At 44.5% G+C, this 19,158-nt stretch overlaps 2 long non-coding RNA genes across 12 annotated transcripts in view; one reads left to right on the top strand and one right to left on the bottom strand.

Annotated features, from left to right (window-relative positions):
- The window catches only part of LOC111097082, a 29,153-nt gene extending 16,585 nt beyond the window's left edge, over positions 1–12,568 (bottom strand). For both annotated transcript variants that reach the window (XR_005354340.1, XR_005354341.1), the window contains exons 1-2: positions 12,421–12,568; positions 11,461–11,534 (exon numbers count right to left, since the gene is read on the bottom strand). This is a non-coding gene — a long non-coding RNA (uncharacterized LOC111097082). The remainder of the gene's footprint in view (positions 1–11,460; positions 11,535–12,420) is intronic.
- Positions 12,569–12,633: 65 nt separating this feature from the next.
- On the top strand, positions 12,634–16,891 carry LOC111097080. 10 transcript variants are annotated; one of them, XR_005353209.1, is made up of 6 exons: positions 12,634–12,826; positions 13,811–13,953; positions 14,611–14,835; positions 15,138–15,277; positions 15,422–15,520; positions 15,641–16,891. It is a non-coding gene; the product is annotated as an uncharacterized LOC111097080 (long non-coding RNA). The 10 variants fall into 10 exon arrangements; XR_005353208.1 differs by having other exon boundaries at positions 12,642–12,802; positions 15,641–16,889; XR_005353211.1 differs by having other exon boundaries at positions 12,649–12,802; positions 14,669–14,835; positions 15,133–15,269; positions 15,641–16,829.
- The last annotated feature ends 2,267 nt before the right edge of the window (positions 16,892–19,158 follow it).

Here is a 19,158-nt window from a genome sequence, read left to right as displayed (position 1 = left end):
TATACATAAACCACATCTTCTTTATCCATTCATCTTTCGTTGGACACCGAGGCTCCTTCCACAGTTTGGCTATCGTGGCCATTGCTGCTAGAAACATCGGGGTGCAGGTGTCCCGGCGTTTCATTGCATTTGTATCTTTGGGGTAAATCCCCAACAGTGCAATTGCTGGGTCGTAGGGCAGATTCCATCAAAATCCTAGAGAAGAACACAGGCAACACCCTTTTTGAACTCGGCCATAGTAACTTCTTGCAAGATACATCCACAAAGGCAAAAGAAACAAAAGCAAAAATGAACTATTGGGACTTCATCAAGATAAGAAGCTTTTGCACAGCAAAGGATACAGTCAACAATACTCAAAGACAACCTACAGAATGGGAGAAGATATTTGCAAATGACATATCAGATAAAGGGCTAGTTTCCAAGATCTATAAAGAACTTATTAAACTCAACACCAAAGAAACAAACAATCCAATCATGAAATGGGCAAAAGACATGAACAGAAATCTCACAGAGGAAGACATAGACATGGCCAACATGCATATGAGAAAATGCTCTGCATCACTTGCCATCAGGGAAATACAAATCAAAACTACAATGAGATACCACCTCACACCAGTGAGAATGGGGAAAATTAACAAGGCAGGAAACAACAAATGTTGGAGAGGATGCGGAGAAAAGGGAACCCTCCTACACTGTTGGTGGGAATGTGAACTGGTGCAGCCACTCTGGAAAACTGTGTGGAGGTTCCTCAAACAGTTAAAAATATACCTACCCACCATTGTTTTATCCCCCAAGGCAAGGCCAGCCAACTTGCCTACGGTCCCCTTCTGTGTTGCATTTCTTTGCATAATGGAGCTTCTTTATTTTCCTTTGAGGAAGGGTAAGGAAGATGGGACAACGGGAGGAGAGGAGAAGGAGAAGGAATCACACCATGTTGCATCTTTCTCAAGTTGGGCACGAGAGACAGTCCTTCCCAGGACACGGCTGGTTTTAAGTTGTGGGTGTGGGTGGTACACTGAGCCTCCCCCATGGGCTAGAATGCTATCCTGGCCCTTCTGGAAAAGAGAAAAACCTCTTGGAAATATTGTCTGGAAAATCATCTTTAGAACTTGCAGGGGAAGAGTCTATGTTGCCTACGACAGCAAGAGAGTGAGAAACATAAGGGCAGAAGTAGTCATCAGGCTCAGACAGACAGCGGGACAAAGGGACACTGAAAGCCATTGTTTCTGAAAAGTGATGGCCAGAGAAAGAAACAGAAGCCAGGCTTGGTTTGGCGGGGTGTCTACACTCAGAACGCTCCCTCGAATGAGGCGGAGGCAGCAGTGGGTGAACAAATCCTGAGCGTCCTCTCAGGACCCCTCTGCTCATCACATGCTGGTGAGAGTGGGGGTGAGTGGGGAAAGATACAAAGAAGGGGGAGGGCGGGAAGGGGCTCCTGGGGCCCCCAGGTCATCGTGTGATTCTTCAAGCTGGGAAGAAAGTGGAGAAAAGGCAAAAATGTCTGAATTCTTATGAATAAAGACACTAAATGGAAAGAAAAGAGAAACAAAAACCATCTGTGCTCCCTGGAGGAAGGAGAGATGGGAGGGAAGAGACCCTCACCAGGAGGGATGAGGTTCAGCCCCAGCCCAGGAGGGAGTGAGGCCCAGAAGACAAGGCAGGTGGAAGTGAGCGCTCCCCAAGCAGGAAGGGGCACCACCCCCCAAACCTGGCACCCAGCATCCAGTGTTGCCTGAGGAGTCTCAGCCCAGCTTGAGCTGCTCCATCTTCAAGGGGCCACAACTCCGGAAGGCAAGGACACACGGGTGGCCATGCCCCATGTGAGGGGGACACTGGGACGCATTTCAGAGATCAGGGCTGCCTCGGGAAGCGAGATTTTAAGATGGCAAAGGAGACGCTTCGCAGACCTCTCTTTTCTCATAACCCTTAAGAAAATAGTGGGGAGATCAGGAATGTGACATATAACACAGGAGACCTCTAATGTTGAACCTTCATATACGCGAAGCAGGGCAGCCGGTGGCAGGGGGAGCTCAGACACCATGAGAACACCTCCCCCCTTCCCCCCCGCAGACCTCACACGCAGCCTGGAGAGCAGGAAAACAGGTCAGAACAAGTGCGCACTCCCCACAGCCTTGCCAACCAGCAAAGCTTGTTGAGTTTCAGACTATTGGATGAAAAAATCTTGGAGGAAATGGTTAGATTGATGTAAGTTCTTTGAAAATACAAGTGCTGTGGTGGCTACCATGCGCAAGAGCAGAAATGAAGAAGAGTGGTTGCCATGGGAGCGCACTGAGCGGAGAACAAGCCGCGGGGGCCTGGGCTCACGTACAGTTTAATTACAGTCTTCTCTTCAGGGTCTGCAGGAAGATCTCCCAGGTCAGTGGCTTTCAAGCTGTTTGTTCTGGACCAACAATAAGAAATACATTTCTATTGCACGTCCGCATGCGGATATGTTTGTATTCCTAGCAAGACTCTCATTTAAAAATACATCTTCTGATTACATAGGATGCATTCTGATGTTTTCTACTTTACAGTAGTTCTGTTCTTTATTTTCAAATGCAGCTGTGGCGATAAGATGATCTCCAATAATCCTCCACACCTTTGTACAATCCCCTCTCCCTGACTGAGGGCAGGACCTGCAACTCAATATCACTGATCATTAGATTTCAAACCAAAAGCACAATGAGATGCCACCTTCTACCCACTAAGATGACTACCATTGACAAACCATAAGGTACCAGGTATTGGTGAGGATATGGAGAATCAGGACCATTTGCACTGCTCATGGGAATAAAAACGGTGCAGCTCATGTGGAAACCAGTATGGCGGTTCCCCAAAATATTAAACATGGAATCTCTATATGATCCAACAATTCCATTTTGGGGTATACACCCAGAAGAATTAGAAGCAAATACTTGAAGGGATGTTTGGACACCCCTGAGGATGGCAGCCAAAGTTGGAAGCACTCCAAGTGTCCATTAGTGGATGAATGGATAAATACAATGACCTCTGTACATACAATGGAATATTATTCAGTCTTAAAAAGGGACAAAATTCTGACTCATGCTACAAATGGATGAAACTTGAAAACATTCTGTTACATGAAATAAGACCAGTCACAAAAAGAAAAATACTAAATTACTTCATCTAGATGAGGTACTCAAAACAGTCAAATTCATAAAAAGTAAAGGGATGGGTTCTAGGAGCTCAGGGAAGGGAGTGGGGAGTTAGTGTTTAGTGGGGACAGAGTTTCAGCTCTATAGGATGAAGAGTTCTGGAGATAAATGGCACAATGCCATAAATGTAGTTAACACTACCACACTGTGCTCTTAAAAATGGTCAAGATCTGGGTTCATTTCTGGGTTTTCTATTCTATTCTATTGATCTCTGGGTCTATATTTGTTCCAGGATCATACTGTTTTGATCACTACAGCTTTATAATCAAATAATCTTTGACAAAACAGGAAAGTTTCCCCAACAAATGATGCTGGGAAAACAGGACAGAGGCACACAGAAGAATAAAACTGGACCACTTTCTTACATCATATACAAAAATAAATTCAAAATGGATTAAAGACTTACACGTGAGACAGGAAACCATCAAAATCCTAGAGGAGAACACAGGAAGCAACCTCTTTGACATCAGCGGTAGCAACTTCTTACAAGACACGTCTCCAAAGGCAAGAGAAATAGAAGCAAAAAGGAACTACTGGGACTTCATCAAGATAAAAAGCTTCTTCACAGCAAAGGGAGCAGTTGACAAAACCAAAAGGCAACCTACAGAATGGGAGAAGATATTTGCAAACGACATATCTGATAAAGGGTTAGCATCCAAAATCTATAAAGAACGGATACAACTCAACACTCAAAAGATAAATAATGCAGTCAAGAAATGGGCTGAAGACATGAACAGACATTTCTCCAAAGATGACCTCGACTTGGCCAACAGACACATGACAAGATGCTCAACATTGCTCATCATCAGGGAAATACAAATCAAAACTACAATGACATATCATCTCACGTCTGTCATAGTAGCTAAAATTATCAACATAAGAAACAACAGATGATGGCAAAGATGTGGGGAAAGGGGAACCCTCTATACTGTTGGTGGGAATGCAAACTGGTGCAGCCACTGTGGGAAACAGTATGGAAGTTCTATCAAAAAATTAAGAATAGAATTACCCTATGATCCAGTAACTGTACTACTTGGTGTTTACCCAAAGAATATAAAAATGCTAATTCAAAGGGATGCATGCACCCCAGTGTTTATAGCATCATTATCTACAACAGCCAAATTATGGAAAGAGCCCAGATGTCTATAGACAGATGAATGGATAAAGAAGATGTGGTGTGTGTACACAATGGAATATTACTCAGCCATAAAAAAGAATGAGTCAATCAGACAAAAACAAATACCATATGAGTTCACTCATGTGTGGGATTTAAGAAACAAAACAAATGAGCAAAAGGGAAAAAAGAGGGAGAGAGAGAAACCAACATGTGGTGGGGAGGAAGGAATGACCCTGTGATGAGCACTGGCTGTTATATGGAGGTATTGAGTCACTATACTGTACACATGGAACTAATATTACACTGTGTGTTAACTAACTGGAATTTAAATAAAAACTTAAAATATATACGTATTAAAAATGATTGAGATGATAAAATTTATGTTTTATGTATTTAACCATTTCTTTCTTTTTTAAAAAAGATTTTATTTATTTGAGAGAGAGCAAGCAAGAGAGAGCACAAGTAGGAGCAGCAGAGGGAGAGGGAGAAGCAGACTCCTCACTGAGCAGGGAGCCTGATGCGGGACTCCATCCCAGGATCCTCAATCACAATCTGAGCCAAAGGCAGAAGCTTAGCTGGCTGAGCCACCCAGGGGCCCCTGTATTTAACCATCATTTAAAACAATTTTTAAAAACTCAGATGGGCCCACAGGGCAAAACCCAATGTATGTGTCACATAAAAGACAGATCTAAAATAAAATTAGTTAGATACTGCAGTGAAAGATGAGCACAGACATGCCAGGCAAATGAAAACAATGAGAAAGCAGAGGTTACGATGTCACCATCAGAAGAGATTGCATTTAGGACAGAGTATTCAGCATGAGGAAGGAAGGCCATTTGTACATGACAAGAGGTACAGCCTAACAAACCGAGTAGCCCAGCATCAGAAAATGTTATTCAGGTGCTCCAAGGAATACAAGAAGCCATTGACAGAAACATTTTGGAATTAGGAGGCTTTCATTCACTCTTATTGTTTCATGGGAAATCAGATAGAGAAAAATAATTAAATCTGAAAGAACCCGAAGGATATAAAAAATAAGGTAGACCTAATTGATTCGTGTAACCTCTATTCACTCTTAACAAAGAATACATCTTCTTTATTTAGGACTGTAGGACAGTCAAGCACATTAACCTTATATTCAGCTAGTCCATCAGTTAGAAACCTTTACTTGCAATTTATAGCTACTTATTCATAAATGAACTAATTGTCCTATTGACAATTCTTAATTGTTAAAGTAAATACAATTAAATGAGCACCTCGCTGGCTCATTTGGTGAATGAAGCCTGTGGCTTTTGGTCTCAGGGTACTGAGCTGGGTACATTGGGTGTAGAGATTGTTTAAATAAATAAACTTGAAAAAAATTAAAGTGGGGGTCCTGGGTGGCTCAGTCAGTCAAGCATCTGACTCTGGATCTCAGGTTTGTGAGTTCAAGGCCCATGGTGGGTTCCATGCTGGGTGTGGAGCCAGGGTGGCTCAGTCGGTGATGCATCCGCCTTTGGTCATGATCCCAGGATCCTGGGCTCGAGTCCTGCAGTGGGCTCCCTGCTCAGTGGGGAAACTGCTTCCCCTCTTCTGTCCCCCTCATGCTCATGCTCACTCTCTCAAATGAATAAAATCTTAAAAAAATTTTTTTAAAGTAAAAACAAAAAGTTTTGGTACTTTCTTTTTAGTTCCTGAGAACACATCTTTTGCATCCTTCTGAGAACAGCTCTGTTTTGAACACAAAGATCACCGCAGGGAAAAGACAAAAGCTACACAGGGCTTTTTCTGATCTCACATCATTACAATTAGAATTAATTTTAAAAATTAGGAAGAAAACCTGTTACCCATATAATTTTCTAAAATCTCTTACTACATTTGGGTCAAAGAAAAAATTATAATAGCTGATAGCAATAGCACCAATACCAAAGCTAACGTATTGCTTAGAAAGATTCATAGTCAAGTATTAATGTTAATAAGCAAAAAATAATGAAAACCAGTTTTAAGTATTCAACTCTAGTTGTTAGAAAAAGAACTATATATATATATTTTAAGAACAGTATTTTTAAACTAAAGAAACTAGGTGGTGCCTGGCTGGCTTAGTTGGTAGACTGTGCGACTTTTGATCTCAGGGTTGTGAATTTGAGCCCTACATTGGAGGTAGAGATTACTTAAAAATAAAACCTTTAAAAAAATTTAAATGAACAAAAAAACCCTATGGAAACTAGAATGGATAAATTTATACATATAGAAAAAAGAAAAATGGTAAAACTAATAAATCTATTATCAGCCAAGATACATAAAAGAATACTAATCAATAAAATCGATTATTTGTTTTTAAAGATTGTAATTAATTAATTTATTTATTAATTAATTAATTTATTTTTATGATAGTCACAGAGAGAGAGAGAGAGGCAGAGACATAGGCAGAGGGAGAAGCAGGCTCCATGTACCAGGAACCCAATGTGGGATTCGATCCCGGGTCTCCAGGATCGCACCCTGGGCCAAAGGCAGGCGCCAAACTGCTGCGCCACCCAGGGATCCCCTTTATTCATTTATTTATTTATTTATTTATTTATTTATTTATTTATTTATTTAAATATTTTATTTATTTATTCATGAGAGACATAGAGAGAGACGCAGAGACATCGGCAGAGGGAGAAGCAGGCTCCCTGCAGAGAACCTGATGCAGAACTTGATCCCAGGACCCCAGGATCGTGACCTGAGCTGAAGGTGGATGCATCACCGACTGAGCCACCCAGGAATCCCCAAATTGATTATTTTTAAAAATGAAAAGCCCTGTCTTTCCCTCCTGCTATGAGGAAAATCCTGAGTGCTGGATCTTGGGGGTGTTTGTGCCCTGGGGACCTCCTGACTCTCAATTACACTGCCAGTCACCAGATGTGTGGAGGTTTCCCCACACCAACAAGCAATTCTCAGATGCCAGCGGGCTGTCCTGCCAACTCAACTCAGTTCTGTCCTGAGGTGGTGTCAGATCCTGCAGGCTGAGGGCTCGGTCCCACCAGACACCCCTCCTCCACCTCAGAGGCCAGAGCAGGTTCAGGGTGTCACCTGAGCTTCTGACCAAGAGGATATAAATCAGAGGTTCCCACAACTCCCTCCTCGGGTTCCATTAATTTGCTAGAGCAGTTCACAAGCTCAGGGAGACACCTCCATTCACCGGCTTATTAAAGGCTATGATGAAGGATACAGATGAACAGCCAGATGAAGAGAGGCACAAGTCAAGGTCTGGGAGGCCCCTGAGCATGGGAGCCTCAGTGTCATGCTCACCAGCCTGGAAGACCTCCAAACCCTGCTTCACTGGGATATTATGGAGGCTTTCTGATGCAGGTGTGATGGATCATGACTCCACTTTCATCTCTTTCCCTTCTCAAGAGAATGGAGGGCAGGGCTGAAAATCCCAAGGCTCTGATCACACTGATCAACCCAGGAGACACTCAGAAGTTCACCCAAAGTCAGCTCATTAGAACAGAAGATGCTCCTACTATTCTCATCACTTAGGAAGTTTTAAGAGTTTAGGAACTTTGGGCCAGGAACCAGGGGCAGAGGCCAGTATATATTTTCCATTATCTTTAGGTTTCCTAAGGAAAAAAATAATAAATGGAAACTATTTAGAAAATATGAACTATTTGTGTCAAGAAATAATGAGAGAATGGTTTCAAAGTGCTCTCCTATGGGGAGGAAAGGGCACAGACAGTTCACAAGTGGAGGCTGCTGACCTAAGAACAGATAAACCAAAGCTATGTAAGTGGTTCCCCAAGAAGAGAGGCAAGAAGGAAACATTTAATGTTTTTTTTTTTGTTGTCAGCTTACTGCAGACACAGAAACCTGAGGTGGATGGCACCAGTCACTATCCCAGGCGATCTCACATGCAATTACTAATGCAGAAATCCAAAGTACAATATTAGCAAATGGAACCAAGCAGCACTTGGTATCATAATTGACTCTTTTCATAACTGAAATGCAAGGATGACTCAATATTGGAAAACCTATTCACAAAATTAATTGAATGTAAGGATAAAATTGGAAAAACATGATCATCTTCATAGTTGTTGGAATGAGATTTGATGAAATTTCAAAATCTATCCCTTAAAAGTCCTTAATAAAAAATGGAAAGAAGAATTGACCTAAAATTCAATGCCATAGTCAATGGAGAAATACTGACAGCTTGTTAATAAGGCAGAAATAAGATAAGGATGTCCACCATATTTCAGCATTGTTCTGGAGTATTCCGAGATGAAAGAATTTTCAGCTTGGAGGATAGGAGATACAAATTTAAGATAGCAGTTAAATGAGAACCTTAAGGCCCCAAATTCAAATTATAAGTAGAATCTTGTGATTTATATTTTCTTAAGAAACAGGAATAACTAAACTTATCTCCCAGTTCTGTCCATTGATAAATGTGGGAGCAAAGACCAACCCAGAAGCAAGGAGTTTCCCTAACCCCCAGGCTGTGTCTCTATCACTATTTTTCACTTCAATGAACCAGGGCTCCTTGCAGAGGGCACGTTCCTGGTTAGGGGCTGGATGACCTGAAACATCTTGTCACACCAGATAGCAAAGAAATGAAGATGTGTCAAAAGTACTTGAGGCCAACCTGAGGAAGCTCTCACTGGCCAACAAGAGGGCCATCTGATAATCACAGTGGATCGAGGCACACAAAATCTCTTTAAACACATTGGTTCATTACAATATTAAATAATTCTAAACATACCCAATACAACCCCACACCCCCAAAAGAGAGAAGAAATACAGAAATCACATTGGTTACTTTTGGAAGAGGCTGAAGGGGAAAAAAATCAGGCTTTTGAGCTTTTTTCTCACCTTTTCTTTATAAACTGTAGTAGAGAGAGGCTGGTATTCCAGCTAATAAATGAAGATAAAGGCTGATAGAATACCACTATTCTGCAATCCCTAATGGATTAAAAGAGCTAAGCAATGGGCATCAGTGGCTGTTGACACCACAGAAGAGAGATAACCAGACACAATGGGCCTTCCAATAGAGCACAGCCCCCGTGAGATATGCCTGCCCAAATAATCAAGCCAGAATCCGATTAAGTCCCTAAATCCTACTAATCGTCTATCAGAAATACAGAATAGAGGAAAGTGTTGAACATGATCAAAAGAACTACAGACTGATCCCACTTACAAATATTAATGCAAGTCATAGTAAGTAAGGTATTACTTAACAGAGTTCATCCACGCATTATAAAATCATAAACCATAGCCAAGTAAAGGATCAACTCATTCATTCAAGGATGGCCCAATATCAGGAAATCATAGTAAAATAATCATATTAAAAGTCAAAGAGAAAAACTATATGATCATTCAAAATTCATTCTTGATTGAAGTCATAAGTGCAATAAGAATGGAAGAATATATCTATTACTCAATAAGATAAATGTACAAATATATGGCACTCAATGGTGAAATATGACATTAAAATTAGGCACATGTGGCATGCACTATCTCCATTAATTAATATTATTTTTATTATTAAATTATTATTAATAATTATTAGATGAAATAAAATATAATTATAGGAAAGAAGAAGGAAAAATATTACTATTTGTAGGTGGTACAAATTGTATCATAAGGAAAAAGTCAGCAAGATGGCTGGATCATCACTGTCATCATAACAGTTACCGTGATCTAGGCTCTGTGCTGAGTATTTCTTATACAGGAACTTGTTTCATTGTCATAACAATTCTATGAGGTAGACATAGGTATTCACCCCAGCTTTACAAAAGAGGAAACTGAGGCAGAAACAAGTTAATAATTTGCCCAGAGCTGGGAAGTGAGGGAGCCAAAATATAGAATTGTTGATGTCCAAATTTGCCAGCGATACCCACTTTTGAAAATACCCCGTTGATCATAAAAACCTACTTAGAAATATCTAGTAATGTGTTTGTCGAGACATGAAGACCTGTATGAATAAAAATTTAAAAGAAAAAGAGAAAAGATGATGAAGAGCAGAGTAGCTGAGTTTTTGGGAACCTCTAACCTAACTGGTTGTCTAGACCATGGGTCTCTGAAGCCACGTGTGTACACCAGGCCTCCCCATTGGATGAGTATTGGTGTGCATCTCTGTCACGATAAGGCAGCAGGTGTGTCCAAAAAATAAGCAGAAGCTCCATAATGAGAGCATCGCCCCTGCTCCACTCACTCACTTACTTTCAGCTATTGTAGCACATTAAAGTTTGCCTGCATCCAAGTGAGTGATTATATGGGATCTATTATTTAATTGAGAGCCTATTTTATTGTAATGATATGGAGAACAACCAGGATGTTCTTATGGCATTCATGGTAATTTTCAGATTATTTCATACTAAAATATTTTATTTCTTTTTTTAAAGTTTATTTATTTGAGAGAGAAAGAGAGAGCAAGTGAGAGAGCAAGCAGGAGTGGGGGAGGGGTAGAGGGAGAGAGTCTCCAAGCAGATTGTGGAGCCCAAGGGAGGGGGCGGCTAGATCTCAGGACCCTGAGGTCATGACGTGAGCTGAAACCAAGAAGTGGGTGCTCTAATCAACTGAGCCACTCAGACGCCCCCTCCACATTTTTAAAAAAATATTTATTTATTTATTTTAGAGATAGAATCATTATAAAATATTTAAATGAGGTTTTTAGCTTAGTCATTACTAGAGAAAGTTAAAAATGTTGCTAAATTTTTCAATGCCTGCAAGTGTCTCTGAGCAGTTTGTCACCTAGAAGACACTTCCAAAAATGATTGGGCATCAGCCACTCCTTTCTGGTAAATTTCAGGATTTAATACTAAGCTAAAGATAACCTCCTTTTCCAAAGAAAAGTGTTGGGATGAGAGCACTTTTTGCTACTATGATTTTGTGGCGTTGTGAGAATTCTTACAGCATACTCAAAACTTGGGGAATGGAGTGTTTTTTTTTTGTTTTGTTTTTGTTTTTAACTTGTTTTGAAAGCTTCCAAAAGAAGAACCCACTTGAAAAAAAATATAAAAAGTAAAATATCTTCTAATTAGTATGTAAAACCTCTTGACCCACATCTGGAAAGATGAAACCAACTCCTTTAAAATCTTTCTAGGATGAGTGTAAATGTTTGAATTATTGAATTACTGGAGGCACAACCCAGGGAGGGCAGCCAGGGCCCCACATCCTCTACCTGGATTCACGTGTATTCCCAAGAGTACTCACCAATGATAGGTCTGAAAACCAAGCGTCAAAATAAATGAAATCTGAAGCCAGACCTCTCATGTCTGCATCAAAAGCTGCAAACCAAATTAAAAAAAATGATGCACATTTGATCACACTGCTCTATTACTATTTTTCTGGTAAAAGTAAGATTTTTTTGTATCATTAAATAAGGTGAAAATCGTTTAAAATAGTGCTTATTTCATCTTCCATTGATCCTCTCACTTCTATTTTTGTAGATTTGTTATAATATACATAATATATTAATGCAATTCTAAATACTTTAAAGATAAATATATACAAAACTTTAATTAAGAGAAGTGAATATATTGGGGCACATGCTGGCTCTCTTTCTTAAGTGCCTCAGGTACATGTTGCAACTTGGAGACTCCTATATTGACTTTCCAAAATTATAATTATTTGATCATCGAATCATCGCCTTTTTGGGCTACTTAGCAGCCATGTGATTGATTGTTCTTCAAAGTCTGCCCCGCTCAGTTGATAAGAGCAAAGTGACATCTTAAACACACACAACACAGGCTTTGCTGAGACATTTCCATTTGATATCAGGAAAAAGATCTTACTGATCTAATTAATGTCAGTTTTTCCAACTAAGATTCTTTTAGATTCGCATTTAATGGTTTAAAAAAATCAATTTCGTAATAGTTATTTTTTAACTGAAAATAACTGGCCCCTTCCTATGTGACTCCATCTGACATTACTGTTATTATTACTATTTTAAAGATTTATTTATTTTAGAGAGAGAGAGCACACAAGTGGGCCGGAGGGAGGGGCAGAGAGAATCTCAAGCAGACATCCCGCTGAGCGCAGAGCCCAACAAGGGGCCCAATCTCAGGCCCTGAGATCACAATCAGAGCCGAAACCATGAGTTGGACACTCCACCAACCGAGCCCCAGGGGCCCTCCCGGCATTACTGTTGTTGCTATTGTCATTTACACTCACCTCTTTGCCTTTGCAGTAGGGCAATAAAGCGGCAGCTCCCGAAAACACCACGTTTCCAATCTCTGTCAGAAGAGATTATTCGCCAGTAGAAGAGCAGGAACAGGCCAGTCACATAATGAGCAATAACCACTCTCTGTGAAGGGACAGTTGAAACCATGGTGCTCTGCACCTCCCCTGTAGGTCACCATTATGGGCGGGGGTGGGGGGGTCGCCCCACCCCTAGGGCTCTGAGGTCACTGGTCTGGGAATTAGCCTCTCAGAGCCCCTCAGCTTAGGAGACTGGAGCCCGAGGCCTAGAAACACAGGTTGCAAGGGCCGAAGGCCAAAGCATGTCTGTGTATGTGGAACTGAGGCCCCACCCTCGCCGTTGGCTTGGCACCAGGTGACACTTCTACCACCATTTTTGGTATTTTTGAAAAAAGATTTTATTTATTTACTCATAAGAGAAACACAGAGAGAGGTAGACACAGAGGCAGAGGGAGAAGCAGGAAGCAGGCTCCCTGTGGGGAGCCTGATGTGGGACTGGATCCTAGGACCCTGGGATCACGACCTGAGTCAAAGGCAGACACTCATTCCCTGAGCCACCCAGGTGTCCCTCACTTGTTGCTATTTTTTATCTTGATGCTAAACTCTTCTCAGAGTTTAAAACAGTTGTGCAGAGTGTTAGGTTTTTCCCAAATGAACGGCGGAGAAATTAAAAACAGTAGAGCCAGGCAGTACGTTCAAACGTGCTTTAATGGGGAGCACTCGCAGGCGAGGTTCCATGACTCGGAGGGGCTTGAGTCAGGGAAGGCGAACCCTGGCAAACCGCAGGGGGCTCTATAAAGAGTTTTCGGCGGGAAGATGGGGGCAGGGCGGCATTCCGATTAGGGCAAAGGTTACAGGTCTTTGTGAGCTAAGTTAGGGTAGGGCAGCAAGGCTGCCTTATTGGGAGGTTGCTGGCCTGGGGTTGGCCGTTTTAAGGTCCCCAATCTCGCCAGCCCAACACAGAGTTTTTGCCTTAAAAAAAAAAAAAAAAAGTAAAAATATCATGAGATGCCTCCAGAAGGCAGCAGAAATTGTAAAAACTGAATTGCACATGAGACACATGGAGATCCTTGTCAATGGAAAAAGAACAAAAGATCTATTGCCTCTGTCTCCCTAAAAATAGTAAGCAATGAAGACCCTGGAAATGCAGATAGAAGCAAAAAGGGAGCCCTGGCCAAGGGGCACAGGTGCCTTGAATCCTTTTAATTTAAGGACAGAAATGAGCAGGATTGCAGGGAGGAAGACGCAAAAGGGATCCAGAGGGTGACAGCTGGAATTTACCATTTTTATGTTTTTAGCTAATAAAGCAAACGCTTTACAAGATAGTCACGTCTTGAAGTCTCATAACTGGACATTCTTCTAGGTTGGTCTGAAGCACAGTGGGTGCTGATGCTGTGGGTCCAGGTGGTACACATGTGGAACCACTGACCTAGAGATTCTTGCAACAGCCCTGGTGGTGAGAGGAGACAAGTGGGAGGGACCGAGATGGTGACAGCACAGACACAGGTGAGAGCTATGTAGAGTCCAAGGTAACGGGACCACGTGATGAAGCTGAGACTGGGAAGCTGGCTCCCAGGGTTGCACCTTGAGGGACAGGGCACTAAACAGCCAGAGCAGAGACCCCATGTTGTGTGGCAGAGGCCTGGGGAGAAGACAGAGGTCGTGCTCCGGGCATATGGAGCGGCTGTCCAGGAGGCTGTCTGCAGGATGGGGCTAGGGTTCCGGAGAGATCTGTGTGGGGAGAGGCCTGCGGCCCAGGGAGAGCCCGGTGGCAGGTAATGAGCATCGTCAGGTGAAGGCGGGAAATCGAGGCGTTCAGGGCAGAGCAGGGGGGCCGCAGCCGCGGGGAATGCAGGCCCTGCATGTGGGGGGATAGGACAAGGGCCGGGGTGGCTGCACTGCACCTGCCGGAAGATATGACAAGGCCAGGATGTGTCCAGGGATTGAGCACTGCAGGTAAACATAGGGTCCGGGGCTCAGGGGTCTCCACCAAGGAAAGAGCGTGGAAGCCCGTTTCCCAGGGGGTTTGAGCCCCAGAAGGAGGACAGGGAGACAGGAGTGGGGAGGACACTCAGAAGTGTGCCTGTGAGGAGACGGTGACAGGGACAGGTTTCCCTGTAATTCTTCAGGGAACGGGATGCATGTGTGCTTAAAACCTGCCAGGAGGAAGCTGCTGAGGACAGGTGCAGCTACAGAGAGGAGTGTCCTCCTCCCTCTGCAGGGATGAGCCTCTTGCCTGTCCCTGAGCTGGGGCCTTGGAAACTTGGGACAGGGAGGAGCCCCAGGCTGAGCGGGAGCACCTCCAGGAGCAGCTGGGGAGGACGACGTAAGCATGCCAGCCAGGGGAGCAGAGGGACACGAGGGAACCAATGTAAGGGGGTGGACCAGGTGAGTGAGGGCCCTGAGACTGCAGACAGTGAGTGACTTACCTTGTCCTCCAGGAGGGCGGGGATGTCAGAGAGCTGGGGGTGACAGAGAGTGGGAGGCAGTGGTGGGCAGCCAGCACGCTGCCCCCAGAGCCAACTCACTGCCAGCCCCCACTCCACATGCTACCACCCCTCGGCTCCCTCCCCCACTATCCCCCCTTGCCCCCCATATCCCCCCACTCCCTTTGGCTCCCTCCACCGCACCCACCCACCCCGTCCCCCAGGCTTCGTGGGACCCTCAGCAGCTTGTGTGTCCCAGTCTAGTGTCCTTTCGTTGGAATCGGTGCCGTGAGACACGTCTGCCCCTCTGCCCTCGATATGTGCGGCCCGGGGACCGGAAGACAGCAGCGGGAGGCAGAGACCCGCAAACTCTGCTGCCCAGACGAGCCCCGCACGGTATGGAAGTGAGAGCAGAGGCAGGAGGGGCAGGAGGGCAGGGGGCAGGGGGCAAGTGGGAGGCCCAGCACCCGAGTCCCCGCCGAGGCCTGCAGGAGCGACCAGGAAACAAGCGCACTGCCCGCCTGGCCGTCACTGCCCTGTGATCACAGGACACACTGGCCCTTGAAGAAAAGCCCTGAAGGATGTGAGCAGCAGTCCTGGCTCAAAGCAGCAGCACGGCACCAGAATTGGAGGGTCACACGCTCCAGGTGAGTTCTCCATGAAGACAGCAGTGACAGCCCTCCAGGACCCCCATTTGGCCCTGCTTGCCCTACAGCCTTGGTCAATCTCCTCCCCCTTCTCACCTGCATGTAATAAACACACCTCAGCCTTGGGTGTCGCGGGACGGCTCCTCAGCTAGGGGACACATGGCCCTGCAGCCCTGTAACGAGCAACACCCCACTGGGCACCACCCCTGACTGATCCCATGGAACTTGGGTTGCTCCCCAAGGAAAGGCCTGGAAGGTGGAAAGCTGGAGTAGGGTGTAGACAAGCAAGCAGGTGAGTCCATGGGGACAAGTGCCAGGATCCCCAGACCCACATTTACACCAACAGGGAAGCCCCACAACTTCCCTTTGGTGGTAGGTCCTTTCCTGAAAGGCTGAAGTCATTTCCCAAGCCCGGCCTGGCCTGGACACTTGGTTTAACTGACGGAACGTGCGAGAGAGGACGAGGTGCCAAGTCTGGGCCTGGGGCCTGATGCCTCCTTCATTGCCCGCTCACTCACCCTCTGGGAGCCCCCGGGCTGCCCCCTGCATAAGGGAGACAGAGGGTGCCCATACCCCACTGCAGCCCACCAGCTCAGGGCAAGCCAGCTCCAGGCACTGATCCGTGGAGCAGCCGGACAGTCGGCCCAGCAGAGCCTAGACCGCCCATCTGCGGCGTCTTTGGCTAAATTGATGGTTGTATTTCTTTAATACCACTGTTTGGGGGTGGCCTCTTGCCTTCCTGCCTTCCTTCCTTTTCTTTCTTTCTCTCTCTCTTTTCTTTCTTTCCTTCTCTTTTCTTTCTTCCTTCTATTTCTCTCTTTCTTTTTTAATGAAGCAGAAGTTGACAGATTTATCTCCGTGGGAAACTAGAAGTTGGCCCAGAAAGTCTCCTGATGCAGGGTCATCAGGTCAAGAAGTGGGTAGGGCCGAGGCTGCCCCTGGCAAGAGGGGATTAATGAGAGGTGCACGTGTCTACCTGGTTCTCAGCCGTTACCCAAATGGAAAGCCCCTGCATCTGGGCGCTTCTCTGCCAAGAAGGGGAACAGAACAGCATCTCTGTGGGAACCCAGGGAGCCCAGAGGACCCCGAGCAGGGACATGAAGTGGGAGAACCATGTCAGTCTGCTCCCAGCAGGACAGCGCATTATAGGACCTTAGGTCATCTTCCACTTACAGCAGGAAAAGTCACAGATAGTAGAAAAGTCCGGCTTTCTGTCCAGTCACATATCACTTTCCCATCACCATGCAAAAAGTCAAGCAGCTTTTAGGTGCATTACTCCTAAATATTAAAGAGGATCCAAATGTAGGAGGAAATTTTTTTGTTTGTTTGTTTGTTTTTAGGAGGAAATATTTTTTCTCTGCTTTCTTGAAGTCAGTGGTTCAGGCTTGTATATCAAATTGGTAAAAGATGGATTCACAGGAGAAAAAAACCCCGAGTTTATTTACATGTACAAGGTTACATGCATACACACGGCGGAGCTCAGAGGTGAGTTTAAGGCTCGTATTCCATCTTAGCGGAGGGCGATACATTGTGGAGAAGTGGAAGGTGTGTGGGCTTCTAGAGGAGGTAATGGTGGGCTGGTAAATATCTGGGGAAATTAATGGAAGACGAGGGATGTTTTAGTAAGTTTTGTTTGTGCAGCACCCACTGATGCTGACTTTGTCTTCAGTGGTAACAGTTATTTAGTTGTGATAATGGTATTTTCTGGTGCTGGAGAGGAGTGAGGGCCATCCTCACAAGGAAAGTATAGACACTGCAATTAGGCAGAAAGAGGAGGATAGAGAGCTTCCCTTGACTCTGCTGTTTCTCAAATGCTTTCCATTCAAAATAATTCTTATGCCAAAGTGGCCTATTTCGAGATGGCCTATTCTGATCCCCTTCACAAGGATAACCAGATATTTGAAAAGAGCTATAACATGAAAAGCAAAGGATAAAACCATCACACATGACAAAGAAAACACAAAATAAACATCAGCAATGTGGACAGTAAAGTGAATCTCAAAGAAACCCCTGTAATTAATATGTTCAGGGATATAAGAGAAAATATTGAACCTATAAAGGACTAGATGCTATGAAAAGAAAAATCAAAGGCTAGGTTAAAAGCTAGTAAATTAAAGCATCGTAGTGAAAATTTAAATTTCAGTAGAAGCATTGGGAAATAATGTTAAATCAGTCTTTGAGAAGGTAAAACAGAAGCTGGTGGATGGAAGCTTGGGAAGAAAATAAAATGAGGGGTTCAGCCTGAGATTGAGTGGTGGGCATGTGGAGAATAAGAGAGCAGGGAACGCAGCTGGGGAGGCTGGTGGCGGCTCATCATCTCCCATGTGACTTTCCCCAGGAGGGAAACTGAGAGGGCCACTGAGTCCCAACAAAATGAATGAAAAAAGCCAAGTCAAACCACTGTAAACATGAGCGGTAAAGCAGATCACCAAACACTCTGAGGGAGGGGGATTACTTTACACCAGAGAGGGGATAAAATGTTAGCAGATTCCTCAACATTATTAAAAATAGAAGAACTGGGGTATGCCCTCAAAATTCTGAAGAAAAATTATATTCAACCCGGATTTCATACTGAGTCAAATTATAGTAAAAGAAGGTTATTTCTAGAGATGTAAAGGCTTAAAAATTTATCACCCAGACCTGCTAGATGAGGTCTTCTGTACAAATAAGAGAGGAAGCCAAGGAAGAATGACATGAGGTTCAAAACCAGGGTCCTCACCCAGAGGGGGGTGAAGAGCAGCCCCAGGACCACAGCTGGGCGGTGGCTGCGGGGAGAGCAGGTGCAGATGCCGGGAAGCTGGAGAGCGAGGGGAGAGAGGGAACAGCGGAGCCCCCGTGTAATCCGGTAACTGGGCAGAGTAGACAACTGTGCTGAAGACCTTGAGGGGGAAGTAGAGCTACAGATAAAGAAAAGCTAGAAAATGACAAGGATGAGGCAATTATGAGCTACAACCAGAAGTGTATATAACAAAGGGCCTGAATGCCTGGTCCGTAACCTGACGTATGGAGAATAGTGCTTACTTATATGGCTAGAGCACCAAGATGTGAGGATGTTTATCTTACGGCGGGAGGGAAGAGCAGGGGCAGCTGGAGACCTGCGTCCTCATCTCCTAGCAGGAGGGCAGTAGAGGGCGGGGGACTGATGAGTAGAGACTTTCTACTCATCCACTAGAGACCTTCTCTAGTGGGCCCATTAGAGAGCCTGCCACTGCTGAGAGTGTGAAGAATTGCTCGATGGAAATTCCTGAAGATAGAGCATACAGATTGACAACACATGAGGGTCGGAATATCCCACCTAAAAATAGACGGAGGAACACCCCCAACACACACACACTCCCCATAAGGTCAGATGCACTGGGACTGTGGGAACTGAGTGAGCTGCAAGCTGCCTGAAGGGTCACCCAAGAAAACACTTGGGCAGCACAGAGACTGTACACAGAACAAAACTAGTGCGTTTCCCTCGTTTGTCAGAGACCAAAACACAAAACAAAACACAGACATACAAATAAACAAACATACAAAGGTTTGGGGGTCATTCTCTCAAAACTAACTTAAGCTGCATCTTCCCTTTGTATCCCAGAGGGCTCCCAGGCACACGCACCTGTGCGAGCTGTGAAGCTCTGCATCAGGGGAGGCGG

Source organism: Canis lupus, chromosome 1 (assembly GCF_011100685.1).
Source record: "Canis lupus familiaris isolate Mischka breed German Shepherd chromosome 1, alternate assembly UU_Cfam_GSD_1.0, whole genome shotgun sequence".
Taxonomy (NCBI): domain Eukaryota; kingdom Metazoa; phylum Chordata; class Mammalia; order Carnivora; family Canidae; genus Canis; species Canis lupus.
The sequence above is the reverse complement of the archived record's forward strand: the minus strand, read 5'-3'. Positions and strand labels throughout refer to the sequence as shown.